A 12,986-nucleotide genomic window follows, 5' to 3' on the forward strand; every position below is an offset into this window, starting at 1 on the left:
TCCCCTCGGCTGACACCACATGTCTTAGAAAAGTAACCTCCCTTAGCCAAAATTCACACTTATTGAATTTGGCATACAGTTGCTTCTCCCTCAAAGTCTACATCACAATCCTTAAGTGTGCATCATGCTCCACCTCATCTTTTGAGTACACCGGAATGTCATCTATAAAGACTACCACGAACCGATCTAAGTAGGGTTGGAAAACCCGATTCATTAGATCCATAAAAGCAGCAAGTGTGTTCGTCAACCCGAATGGCATCACCAAGAACTTGTAGTGCCCATAACAAGTTCTGAAAGCTGTCTGATGAACATCTGCCTCCTTAACCTCAATTGGTGATATCCTAAACACAAATCAATCTTTGAGAAAACAGAAGCTCCTCTAAGCAGATTAAAAAGATTATCGATTCTCGGTAGAGGGTACTTGTTTTTAACAGTTAACTTGTTTAACTGTCGATAATTGATGCACATTTGCAAGGTTCCAACCTTCTTCTCCAAAAATAACATCGATGCTCCCTATGGAGACACACTTGGTCGGATGAATCCTCGATCCAACAATTCCTGAATCTATGCCTTAAGTTCTACCAACTCCTTTGGTGCCATCTGGTAAGGAGCGATAGACACCGGAGCTGTCCTAGGTAACAACTCGATTCCAAATTCCACTTCTCTGCTGGGTGGCAACCCAGTTAGCCCCTTGAGAAAGACATCTGAAAATTCCCTAACTATTCTCAACTCCTAAACAGTAAGGCTCTTAACCTCTGTATCACTAATATGAGCCAAAAAGGCTTCGCATCCCTTTCGTACTAGTTTTTCAGCCTTCAACATCGAAATCACATTCGACAGGTAATTTCGGCGTTCACCAATTACCACCACCTCTTTATCCTCTATCGTTCTTAACACCATTCGCTTTGCAGCACAATCCAAGGTAGTTCAGTGCTTCACCAGCCAATCCATACCTAAGATTAAGTCGAATTCACTAAACAGCAGCTCTATCAAACCCACTAAAAAGGTAACCCCTTGGACTACTAAGGGTACCTCCCTAAACAACTTATTCACTCCTATAGACTACCCTAATAGACTTATCACAGTCATCTCATTCGCAATAATCTTAAACAAATCACCCAAAGACTCAGTCTTATTGCATGCAACATATGAATGTGTCGATCCAATATCAATCAAGGCTGTGTAAGGTAACTCGTATATAAGGAACATACCCGTTATCACATCTAAGGCATCTCCGTCCTCTCAGCGACAAGCAGCATAAACCAAAGCTGGCTGTCTCGCCTCAGCATGGCTTGTATTTTTGCCTGGTGCTCCACATCCTCGTCTATTTCCGTTACCGCCCCTGGCCTATCCACGACCCCTTGGTGGCAGCTGTCCACCCCTTGGTGGCTGAGCACCACCTTGACCCACTATTGGCTCTCGACCTAGTGTTCGATGGCAATCCTTGATCCTATGCTCCATAGACCCACAAGAAAAACAAGCTCCCATCCTCTTCCAACACTCGCCTCTGTGGCTTCTCCCACAGTCAGCACAAAGTGCCACCCCTGGATTAGCAGTAGAGGGCTCTGCTCTAACTGGCCAATTAACTCTGGCCCTAGCCCTAGGCCTCTATCCAACACCAGAAGTTCAACCTCCCTTTTATTCCTACCCTTTTTTTTTCCCGATTTAAGTGCTCAGTGCGCTTAACCTCCTCCGCTATCTTTGTCTTCTCCACCAACTCCGAGAAAACTCGATCCCTTTGTAGAGCTATCAACACCCTGAGGCTATCTCTAAGTCCATCCTCAAACCTAACGCAACGCTCATAGACCGTTGCCACCATTACTCTTGCATACCTACTAAGGCGTAGAAACTCTGCCTCATACTCTGCCACCGATTTGTTTCCTTGGGTCAAGTTCAGGAACTCCTTCCTTTTAGCATTCACATAGCTTGCACCCACATACTTCCCTTGGAATGCAGCTTTGATAAACTCCCAAGTGACCCACTCCGGTTGGGTGCACTCTTTCACAGTCAACCACCACTAGTAGGCTTCTTCCCTAAGCAGTGACACTGTCCCTTTCAGCTTTTGTTTCGATGAGCAGTCCAAGTCCTCCATTATCCTTTCAGTGGCCTCCAACCAATATTCTGCCACGTTAGGAGCCAGCCAGTCACGCGCTTAAAGATCTCAGCCCCGTTCGAACGAAGTCGCTCCGGAATGGACCATTGATTTCTAGTGCCATTATTGGGACTAGCGACCCTTTCCAAAATTCTCAGCATTGCCTGCGACAATGTATCTTCTCCCATGGCCCGATCATATGGTCCATTCCCAACCACAGGTAAGGCTGGAGCCTCTTCTACTCCAACATCGGGCATATGGCCCGATGCTGACGATTCAACCCTAATGTTTCCGCGGCATCGGTCACGGCCCCTTGCACCTCTTTTAGCACTCATCGTTGATTCACGTATTATCTGGATTAAAATTTTATGAAATTTTGGTTAGTTAAGTAATTACACTGATGTTTTTAAAAATATTTAAAGAGAAGATTGTTTTCGAAAATCCTCTACGGTTACCAGATCCTACGGGCTTTAGTTCCATTCTAACAATCATCTAAAGTAGCCCTATAACTATCTACTGTATAAAAATTTAAACAAACTTAAATAAAAGTACTTACTTGGTTTGACGTCGGAGACTCGATGTGCCGCTCAGCAAGATTTCCCTTTTCCCATAATAGTGTGATCCAAAATATTTTTAAAAATAGAAAAAGAAACCAAATAGTAATAAGGCCCATTTCATAGCCCGATTTTTGCAACTTGGGCTCTGATACCACTAAATGTAACACCCCAAACCTGACCCAGACGCTATGGCCGAATCTGGTGTGTCACATTGAAGTGTTTTAGTGAAAACCATGTTTTCATCGAAAACCATTCTTAAAATAAAAGAAACCCTAATTAACTAAAAAAAACCTTTTCAGTTACGGAAGCTTTGTTTAAAACATTTGTTTTTAAAAAAAAACTTAGTTGAGGAAACGTAGAAAACATACTATAATTTAAGAAATCTATGTTCAACTTCTCGTAATTACAATGAAAATAATAATAATAATTCAAGTAATAATAACATAATGAAAACCTTATTACAATCTGATCTGAACACACTTAAAAAGAAATAAAAACTTAAATGCTTAAAAAAAACCAAGTTCGAATTATCTTGCTAGCTGGCCACCCAGAGTCCCTCCAAACATCAAACATTCTACTGAGCATCACCTGAAAATAAAATCAAAGAGCGGGTGATTCTCGCAAACTCAGTGTGTACAACCCTCGATGAAAAACAAGCATTCAAAGATAAATCATCAAACATACAATGCAATCCCATCCAAATTATCCATACGCTACACACCAGCTCAGTCCCCCGTCACACCATGTGGGGATATAAACATCGACCCACCCAGCCCAGACACCAATGGTAGCCCAGTTGCGGAACTACCTTCATTTACATATTGGGCTTTAAAAGCCGTCGGTGGATCCACGATTGTCAGGCAACCATGTGATCCTCATATACTTCCTCAGTTCCATAGTTCCCACCCCATATGCAACCTAAGCAGAACATCATATTTATGCATGTCACATCCATAAAACTTACATTCAACACCTAGGGGTATTTTGGTCATTTTCACCATTAGGGGCATTTCGGTAATTTTCCCTTAATTATGGTTTTCACTTACCTTGACCCGTTAACAAGTCCCGCGAGCTAAGATGAATGAATACTGTGCACCAGGATTCCAGAGAAGAGGAGGTGGGTCATTAAGACCGCTTAAGTACCAAGCTCTCCCTAGACTTAGTCCTAGACATGCATATACCCGTTGCCACACCTTAACCCTTTGACTTGTCCACGGTCTCAATATATTAATTAAGTCTTATGTAGTTATCATATACTAGGCCCAAAACCCCTTACAACGACCAAACAAATTCACATACCTATATTTGGCCCATTAAGCCTGTGATATCCCGAATTACGGCCTAATTGGAATAGTGGTTTTGAGACCAAAAATATGAGATAGAAATAACTATTTTATAATTATTTTAAGGTCTATGATATGATTGCATGATTGTGTGAAACTTTCGTGAAGAAATTCTATGCATAAAGTGCTTAATTTGAAATTTGGGACTAAATTGAATAAGTTGCAAAACTTGCATTCTAGAAGTTTCTAGTATGAAATTGCTTTCAAATATTAATTAGGAGGTCTTAAATATAAATTTTACCAATTTCTAAGTTTATGGACAAAAATTGGACATGGATGGAATTTTTGAAAGTTTAATAAGGAAGGGCATTTTGGTCATTTTGATATTAAATGAAATAAAATGGGAAAAATAACACAAAAATGATCATCTTCTCCATAAGTTGCTGCCAAATTTCGCTCTCCACCAAAGTTTAAGCCTTGATTGTTAGTGATTTCTATGCCTGTTTTTAATATTCTTTACATTTTTGAAATCCTTGTAGCTTGGTTTACCTATTTCTACTAATATTTTGAGCTAGGGTTTATATTTAAAAATTTACCCATGAATGATATGCATGAATCTTGATGTTTTACGGTAGAATATGACGTTTGAGATTGTGTTAAACAACTTTTGCTAAGTAATTTTACATAAAAACGACTAAAATGACATAATCGGTAAAAATACCTAATGTTCATACGTACATGTTAGAGTGAGAATTGGATGTTGCTGTAGAAGGGGAAAATGATCAGCATATCATAAAACATAACAAAATAGGATGAAGTTTAATTTACGAGATTTGGGGCAAAAGTGTAAATATGTGAAAGTTTAGCGACAAAATTGTAATTTTTCCAAAATATGATTTTGGGTTGATTTGAATAATATGAGTCCTAATTAGGCTATATTTGAAATGCTAGAGCAAGGAAAATCAAAATTCCGGCTAAAATCGGTGAGATACCAAGTTGTAGACAAAATGGTAAAAATGACCATTTTCGCATACGAGGTAAGTTCATATGTAAATATTGTAATATAACCGTTATTTTAAATCATTTAATGCTATTTATACGATATTATGATTGTTATCATGCAATTCTATGCTTTGTGGTCATTGTTGGACAACATGTAAAAATTTTGTGAATTATGTGAAAAATGTGAAAGACTACCGAAGTATCGTCATTAGTATTGCAAGGAGAATGGTAAAGGAGTACGAACGAGGAAAGTCCCGTTGAACCTTAGGAATAGATTCAGAAATTTGGGCATTCGAACTCGTTGAGTTCAGTCCGAGTTCACTTATGGATGCGAACGCCCGAGCTCAGACGTCCGCAGTTGTTGAGTGGAGTCCGAGTTTGTGAAATGTAACTAGGCATCCGAACCCATTGAGTTGAGTCCGAGTTCACTTATGGATGTGAACGCGTGAGCTCGTTGAGTTGAGTCGAAGTTCGCTTATGGGCGGGTTACATGGTAGCTTGGCTACATATGTGGCACTTATGTGCAAACTTTCCATGTATCCGAGTTATATTCCGATGTGTTCAACGGGTAAAATTCTAGTGAAATGGAAGAATACTCAAGATGCAAGTGACGTATTGGTAAGTCTTGTGGAATGGGCACTTTGGACAGGTATGTATTTAACCCTAGGGTTGAGACTTGATACGACAAAAATGATGTAGTAAGATGATGAATGATGAATAGAAATGTGATATATGTTTTGGTGATATTATGCTAATGTTGGTTGGTATAATTGCTTTGTTAAGTTATTTGTTATTTGCATGTGAATTTACTAAAATTTATGCTTACTCCCTCCCTTCCATTCCTTGTAGTTTTGACAAGCTGGATTGGAGATCAGGACGGTCGGAGGCACGCTCACACTATCAACAGACCATCTCGGTATAGTGGCTTGCATATTTTGGGAATATGGCATGTATAGCATTATAATCCTTTTGTGTATATAATCTTATGATATGGTGAATGAGTGATGTGGAAATGCTTGTTGATGATCAGCTACTGGAATGGCTGATCAAAATTTATATTTAGTGTTATGTATGCTTAATGTATTACCTACTCCATGGAAAACCATAAAATGGTGAAATTGGCTATAAAACAGTGTCATATAGTAATAGTGACGTAAATTTGAAAAATCACTAAAAATAGTATAAATAGAATTAGATGATGAATAAAATATTAATGAATCTATTTTCATGTGGGAGAAACAAAATAGGTAAAAAAAGTTTTATTTTATGAGATATTTACGTGTTGGTGAAACAGGGTTAGAGCGATTTCTAGATCCCCTGTTCTGACTTTATAAATTTACCATAAATTGTGTAAAAATAATTAGGACTCACATTTTATATGTATGGATTCCTTATTAAGTTTATTTTTAATAAAAACAAACGTCATAGTCATTAGATCTCTGTACTGGAAGAAATTTGATTCGTAGTGAACAGGGGTCAGAGTAGCCAAACCCTGAAACAGGGGAGACTTTAACTAATAAACTGTAGTAATTGGCCTGACAAAAAATTCTAGAAAAAAAATTAGTAAGTATATATCTGAGTCTAGCTTCAGGAAAAATTTACGGAATTGGATTTTGAGTTTTGTAACTCGAGATATGATTTTTTTATCAACTGTGACGCAGTTAGCCAGCTTGTTTGGAAATTCTAAAATAAATTGTTTGAGCTGTTTAATTAATGAATTAAGTCGGGTACAGAGGCGTTACATTTGGTGGTATCAGAGCTATGGTTTAGTCGGTTCTCAGACTAACCTAGCATGTGTAAGAGTCTAGCTATACATGCCACGGATCCGTGATAGTGTGATGCCTCCCGACGCGTATGAGCACCGTCTTGTTTAGACAGAGGTACTCTCCAACCGAGCTGCACTGACCATGTTCAATGTAATGCGAAGGTATTTGAATAAAATTATGATTATGATGAGTCTCGATTCAGAAGAGTATGGATAAAAGTATGGATAAAAGTTTATGATATATATATAAGTGATAACACGTGAGATGAAAAGTCATGTTGTGATAAATATCCATACTTGCTTGATGCTCATATGATGTAGTGCACTTGGCTTACTTGATAAGATGAACGGGATAAATAGCAATTCGTAGAGGTATGAGTAAAAGTTCCTAATATCATGATATGAATGAAAATGTCATTGCCTTGATTGAACATTGAATGTTGATGAATGTCAATGATATTTTTTTATGAGATAAATGATTATAATGAAATGAATTTATCTATGTTAAATTGTTTGGACAGAATTATGTGATTGTAATGATATGTATGTGATGATGCACGAAATGCAAGTTGCGATTGTGATGCAAATATCTATATTTGTTTGACCTTTATATGATGTCATGAGTATGACTTGTTTGAGTAGATGAATGGATAAGTCAAGTTATCCAAAAAACATAGGATACATGCATAAGTATACTTGTCTAAATGGATAACTAGAAAATTTGTGTAAACCAACATGAATGATGCATTGCTTGAATAAATGATATGATTTTGATGATGTTGTTATGATGATGGAAATTGTGTCATATGTATATGTATGAGAAAGTCGAGTCAAATGCCCTACAACTCCTTCCCCTTACCGAAGTGGTGTTTATAATGGAATTTCATGAGATTTATACTAAATAAGTTTCCGGTTGAGAAACCAAAGAGTTCAGTGCTAGAATAATTATAAATATGATTACAGATTGAAGAATGAGTTGATAAGTAAAGTTAAAACTAGAAAAGTATCAGATTGGCATAAGGATTATTGGAGTTATGCACTATTCCAGTTAGAGAAGAAATTTATTTTGATAAATCAAATTACTAAGGTACAAGGTCGAGAAAAGTGCAAATCAAAATTTATTCTGAACTAGTCTTCTTTAGTGAAAAGTAATATGAAATTTGTGATGGCAGAAATAGTTGGGGAAATGATATCTGAAATGTGTAATATCTGAGTGTGACAGTTACGGCTGGACAGATTTTAGCAGTTTCTTCTAAGAAGTTCTATGTGTTTATCCGTTCCTAGAAATATTTCTATGGTTGTTGATCTTTTGAAGAAATTCTTGTTATACTATTCCTTCGGGGATTCTATTATATTCTGCCTGATAAAAATTGATGAGAGAATATGAATGATACTATGATTCTGTTTCTTCTACTTGATGCTCCATTTGATATGTATATATGGGAAGATACATTGTTCTTGTTGCATTTGATTCCATTGAGATTAAATGATGCTTTCTACTGGATTTCTTTTCTCTGAGGAATTATCAGGATCTTCTATATTTTCCTATGAGTTTGGTTTTCGATTTTCCAGCATAGTATCGTATCTTGGGTTTCTTTATTTTGGATTTCTTTATTCTGGGTTTCTCTATCTTGGATTTCTTTATTCGGTTTTCTTGTTATCTTTATTCCGTAATTTGTCAATTATGACTCATGTTCGAAGTGCGTTCTTTAACTCGTGATAATCATGTCAAGTATGACTATACTTCTGATTTGATTTGGGTAATGTGGTGATTTCAGTATTGGGATTTTTCTAATTTTCGTGTAAGGTTTGACAACAGTAAAGGCGTAAGTGATAAAACTGCGAGTTTCAATCGGTATGGTGGATTACTTCTCTCAAGTAAGTCAATTATAGTTAATGTCTTCAATTGAGATATTTTGGTTATTTGAGCTAATGCAATTGAGACGGTTTTGATTAACGTAAGGAATGAATAGTAAAGGATGACATGATGAATTGTTTTGTAATTAGAAGAAAGGATTACTTGAAATGTCATTCATTGGTGATTAAGATCAACTCGAGTGTTCAATCTGTATGAATTGTAATGTGATTCAAGACAATAAGGTAATGTAATAGTTTAGAGCATTCGATGCGACGAAAAATCTGAGTTGTTAATGGGGTTAAAGCCGAGCATAGGATCTACCAGAGTTATCTCTGCCAGTATTGATAATAGGATGAAAATGAGAAAGGATTATTTTCGAGGCTATATCAGAATTATTTTCGTAGCGGAAAGAGGAAAATGTGATAGTGAGTAGTAAACTAAAAGAGTACTGTGAGGATCAACTTCTGATGTTGAATTTCAGATTGGATTTGATTCATGGTATTATTATTCTGAGGCTTATACAGAAAGAATTGTATGAAGCTCACAGTGAAAATTTGCCTATTCATTCAGAGAGTAATGACGTGTACTGTAATTTGATTCAGATGTTATTGGATTGTGATTTATTGATGATGAAAATCTGTATGATTATTTCGGAAAAGTGCAAGTCCCTTTGATTGTTGGATTTCTTAGAATTCTAGTCTCCATTAACCAAATTGAGATCTGGTTTTATGTCAAGATGACAAGGGAAACTGAGAAGGGTTGAAAAATTAAGAACAATTGAGAGATGAGTTCGTAAGCTTTCAGAATATATGAGAAATTAAAGAGATATATTGGAGGCACTGCCTGAGTGAAAGTTCTTTAGCATCGAACATGAAATTAAGGAGTCTAAGTGAAGACCACTTTTTCGGTAAGATTTTCGGGGACGAAAATCCCTAAAGGGCGGGAGAGTTGTGATATCCCGAATTACGACCTAATCAGAATAGTGGTTTCGAGACCACAAATTCGAGATAGAAACAATTATTTTATAATTATTTTGAGGTCTATGATATGATTGCATGATTGTGTGAAACTTTCGTGAAGAAATTCTATGCATAAAGTGCTTAATTTGAAATTTGGGACTAAATTGAATAAGTTGCAAAACTTACATTCTAGAAGTTTCTAGTATGAAATTGCTTTGAAATATTAATTAGGAGGTCTTAAATAGCAATTTGACCAATTTCTAAGTTTATGGACAAAAATTGGACATGGATGGAATTTTTGAAAGTTTAATAAGGAAGGGCATTTTGGTCATTTTGATATTAAATGAAATAAAATGGGAAAAATAACACAAAAATGATCATCTTCTCCATAAGTTGCTACCAAATTTCGCTCTCCACCAAAGTTTAAGCCTTGATTGTAAGTGATTTCTATGCCTGTTTTTAATATTCTTTACATTTTTGAAATCCTTGTAGCTTGGTTTACCTATTTCTACTAATATTTTGAGCTAGGGTTTATATTTAAAAATTTACCCATGAATGATATGCATGAATTTTGATGTTTTACGGTAGAATATGACGTTTGAGATTGTGTTAAACAACTTTTGCTAAGTAATTTTACGTAAAAATGACTAAAATGACATAATCGGTAAAAATACCTAATGTTCATACGTACATGTTAGAGTGAGAATTGGATGTTGCTGTAGAAGGGGAAAATGATCAGCATATCATAAAACATAACAAAATAGGATGAAGTTTAATTTACAAGATTTGGGGCAAAAGTGTAAATATGTGAAAGTTTAGCGACAAAATTGTAATTTTTCCAAAATATGATTTTGGGTTGATTTGAATAATATGAGTCCTAATTAGGCTATATTTGAAATGATAGAGCAAGGAAAATTGAAATTTGGGCTAAAATCGGCAAAATACCAAGTTGTAGACAAAATGGTAAAAATGACCATTTTCACATACGAGGTAAGTTCATATGTAAATATTGTAATATAACTGTTATTTTAAATCATTTAATGCTATTTATACGATATTATGATTGTTATCATGCAATTCTATGCTTTGTGGTCATTGTTGGACAACATGCAAAAAAATTATGAATTATGTGAAAAATGTGAAAGACTACCGAAGTATCGTCATTGGTATACCAGGGAGAATGATAAAGGATTGCGAATGACGAAAGTCCCGTTGAACCTTAGGAATAGATTCGGATATTTGGGCATCCGAACTTGTTGAGTTGAGTCCGAGTTCACTTATGGATACGAACGTTCGAACTCGTTGAGTTGAGTCCGAGTTCGTGAAATGTAACTAGGCATCCGAACTCGTTGAGTTGAGTCCGAGTTCACTTATGGATGCAAATGCCCGAGCTCGTTGAGTTGAGTCCGAGTTCACTTATGGATGCGAACATCCGAACTCGTTGAGTTGAGTCCGAGTTCGTGAAATGTAACTAGGCATCCGAACTCGTTGAGTTGAGTCTGAGTTCACTGATGGATGCAAACGCCCGAGCTCATTGAGTTGAGTCCGAGTTCGCTTATGGGTGGGTTACATGGTAGCTTGGCTACATACGTGGCACTTATGTGCAAACTTTCCATGTATCCGAGTTATATTCCGATGTGTTCAACGGGTAAAATTTTAGTGAAATGAAAGAATACCCAAGATGCAAATGACATATTGGTAAGTGTTGTGGAATGGGCACTTTGGACAGGTATGTACTTAACCCTCAGGTTGAGACTTGATACGACAACAATAATGTAGTAAGACGATGAATGATGAAAAGAACTGTGATATATGTTTTGGTGATATTATGCTAATGTTAGTTGGTATAATTGCTTTGTTAAGTTATTTGTTATTTGCATGTGAATTTACTAAGCATTTATGCTTACTCCCTCCCCTCCATTCCTTGTAGTTTTGACAAGCCGGTTTGGAGATCAGGATGGTCGGAGGCACGCTCACACTATCAACAGACCATCTCGGTATAGTGGCTTGCATATTTTTGGAATATGGCATGTATAGCATTATAATCCTTTTGTGTATATAATCTTATGATATGGTGAATGAGTGATGTGGAAATGCTTGTTGATGATTAGCTATTGGAATGGCTAATCAAAATTTATATTTAGTGTTATGTATGCTTAATGTATTACGTACTCCATAGAAAACCATAAAATGGTGAAATTGGCTATAAAACAGTGTCATATAGCAATAGTGACGTAAATTTGAAAAATCACTAAAAATAGTATAAATAGAATTAGATGATGAATAAAATATTTAATTGAAGCTTAATGAATCTTTCGTGTGAGAGAGACAAAATAGGTAAAAAAGTTGTATTTTATGAGATATTTATGTTTTGGTGAAATAGGGTCAGAGCGATTTCTGGATCCCCTGTTCTAACTTTATAAATTCACCATAAATTGTGTAAAAATAATTAGGACTCAAAATTTATATGTATGGATTAATTATTGAGTGTTGTTTTAATAGAAACAAACGTCATAGTCATTGGATCTCTGTATTGGAAGAAATTTGATTCGTAGTGCACAGGGGTCAGAGTAGCCAAACCCTGAAATAGAGGAGATTTTAACTAATAAACTGTACTAATTGGATTGACCAAATATTCTAGAAAAAAGTTATTAAGCAGATATCTGAGTCTAGTTTTAGGAGAAATTTACAAAATTGGATTTCGAGTTTTGTAACTCAAGATATGATTTTTTAAGCGAATGTGACGCAGTTACCCAGCTTGTCTGGAAATTCTAAAATAAATTGTTTGAGCTGTTTAATTAATGAATTAAGTCCGTTAACACCTCGTGCTTGACTCTGGGGACGGTCTCGGGTACAGAGGCGTTACAAAGCCCAATCATATTCATATGGCCCATTAGGCCCAAATCACCTGTATATGGCCCATAGGCCCAAATCACATTTATATGGCCCGTTAGGCCCAGTCACATTCATATTCATGCTCGCATAAAAATTCCTATCACATAGCATCAATATTCAGTTTTTGCCTATTATGGGCCCAACAGCCCATCGGGCCCATTTAGCCCATTCTGGCCCGTATGGCCAAATCATAACCTAAGTCCACGGAATCGCCCGTGGGTCTCAGGCAACCTATTGGTCTCCCCCTTACGAGTGTTCACGCACTCGCAAGACTACCGTAGCCAAACTTTCGGTTTTTCAGTATTTCGGCATTTCGGCTTTTGCCGATTCATAGTGTATGTGCAGTGTATGTACACACCTGGTAAGCAAGTGTGCCACGATTCCCTTAGTCACCAACCTACAATGATATCACCCTTCCATTAATCATATGTTTAATCCATATTCTACCCAAAAAACCGAAACCTCACCTTAACCTTACCTTGAACACCAATCTTTAATAGCTTTCCTTGATCACATACTCCCTAGATCTGCATTAATCTTACTCATTAAAACCAGAATAATAGATGACTCGTATC

The sequence above is a fragment of the Gossypium hirsutum genome, chromosome A02, assembly GCF_007990345.1.
Source record: "Gossypium hirsutum isolate 1008001.06 chromosome A02, Gossypium_hirsutum_v2.1, whole genome shotgun sequence".
Lineage (NCBI taxonomy): Eukaryota > Viridiplantae > Streptophyta > Magnoliopsida > Malvales > Malvaceae > Gossypium > Gossypium hirsutum.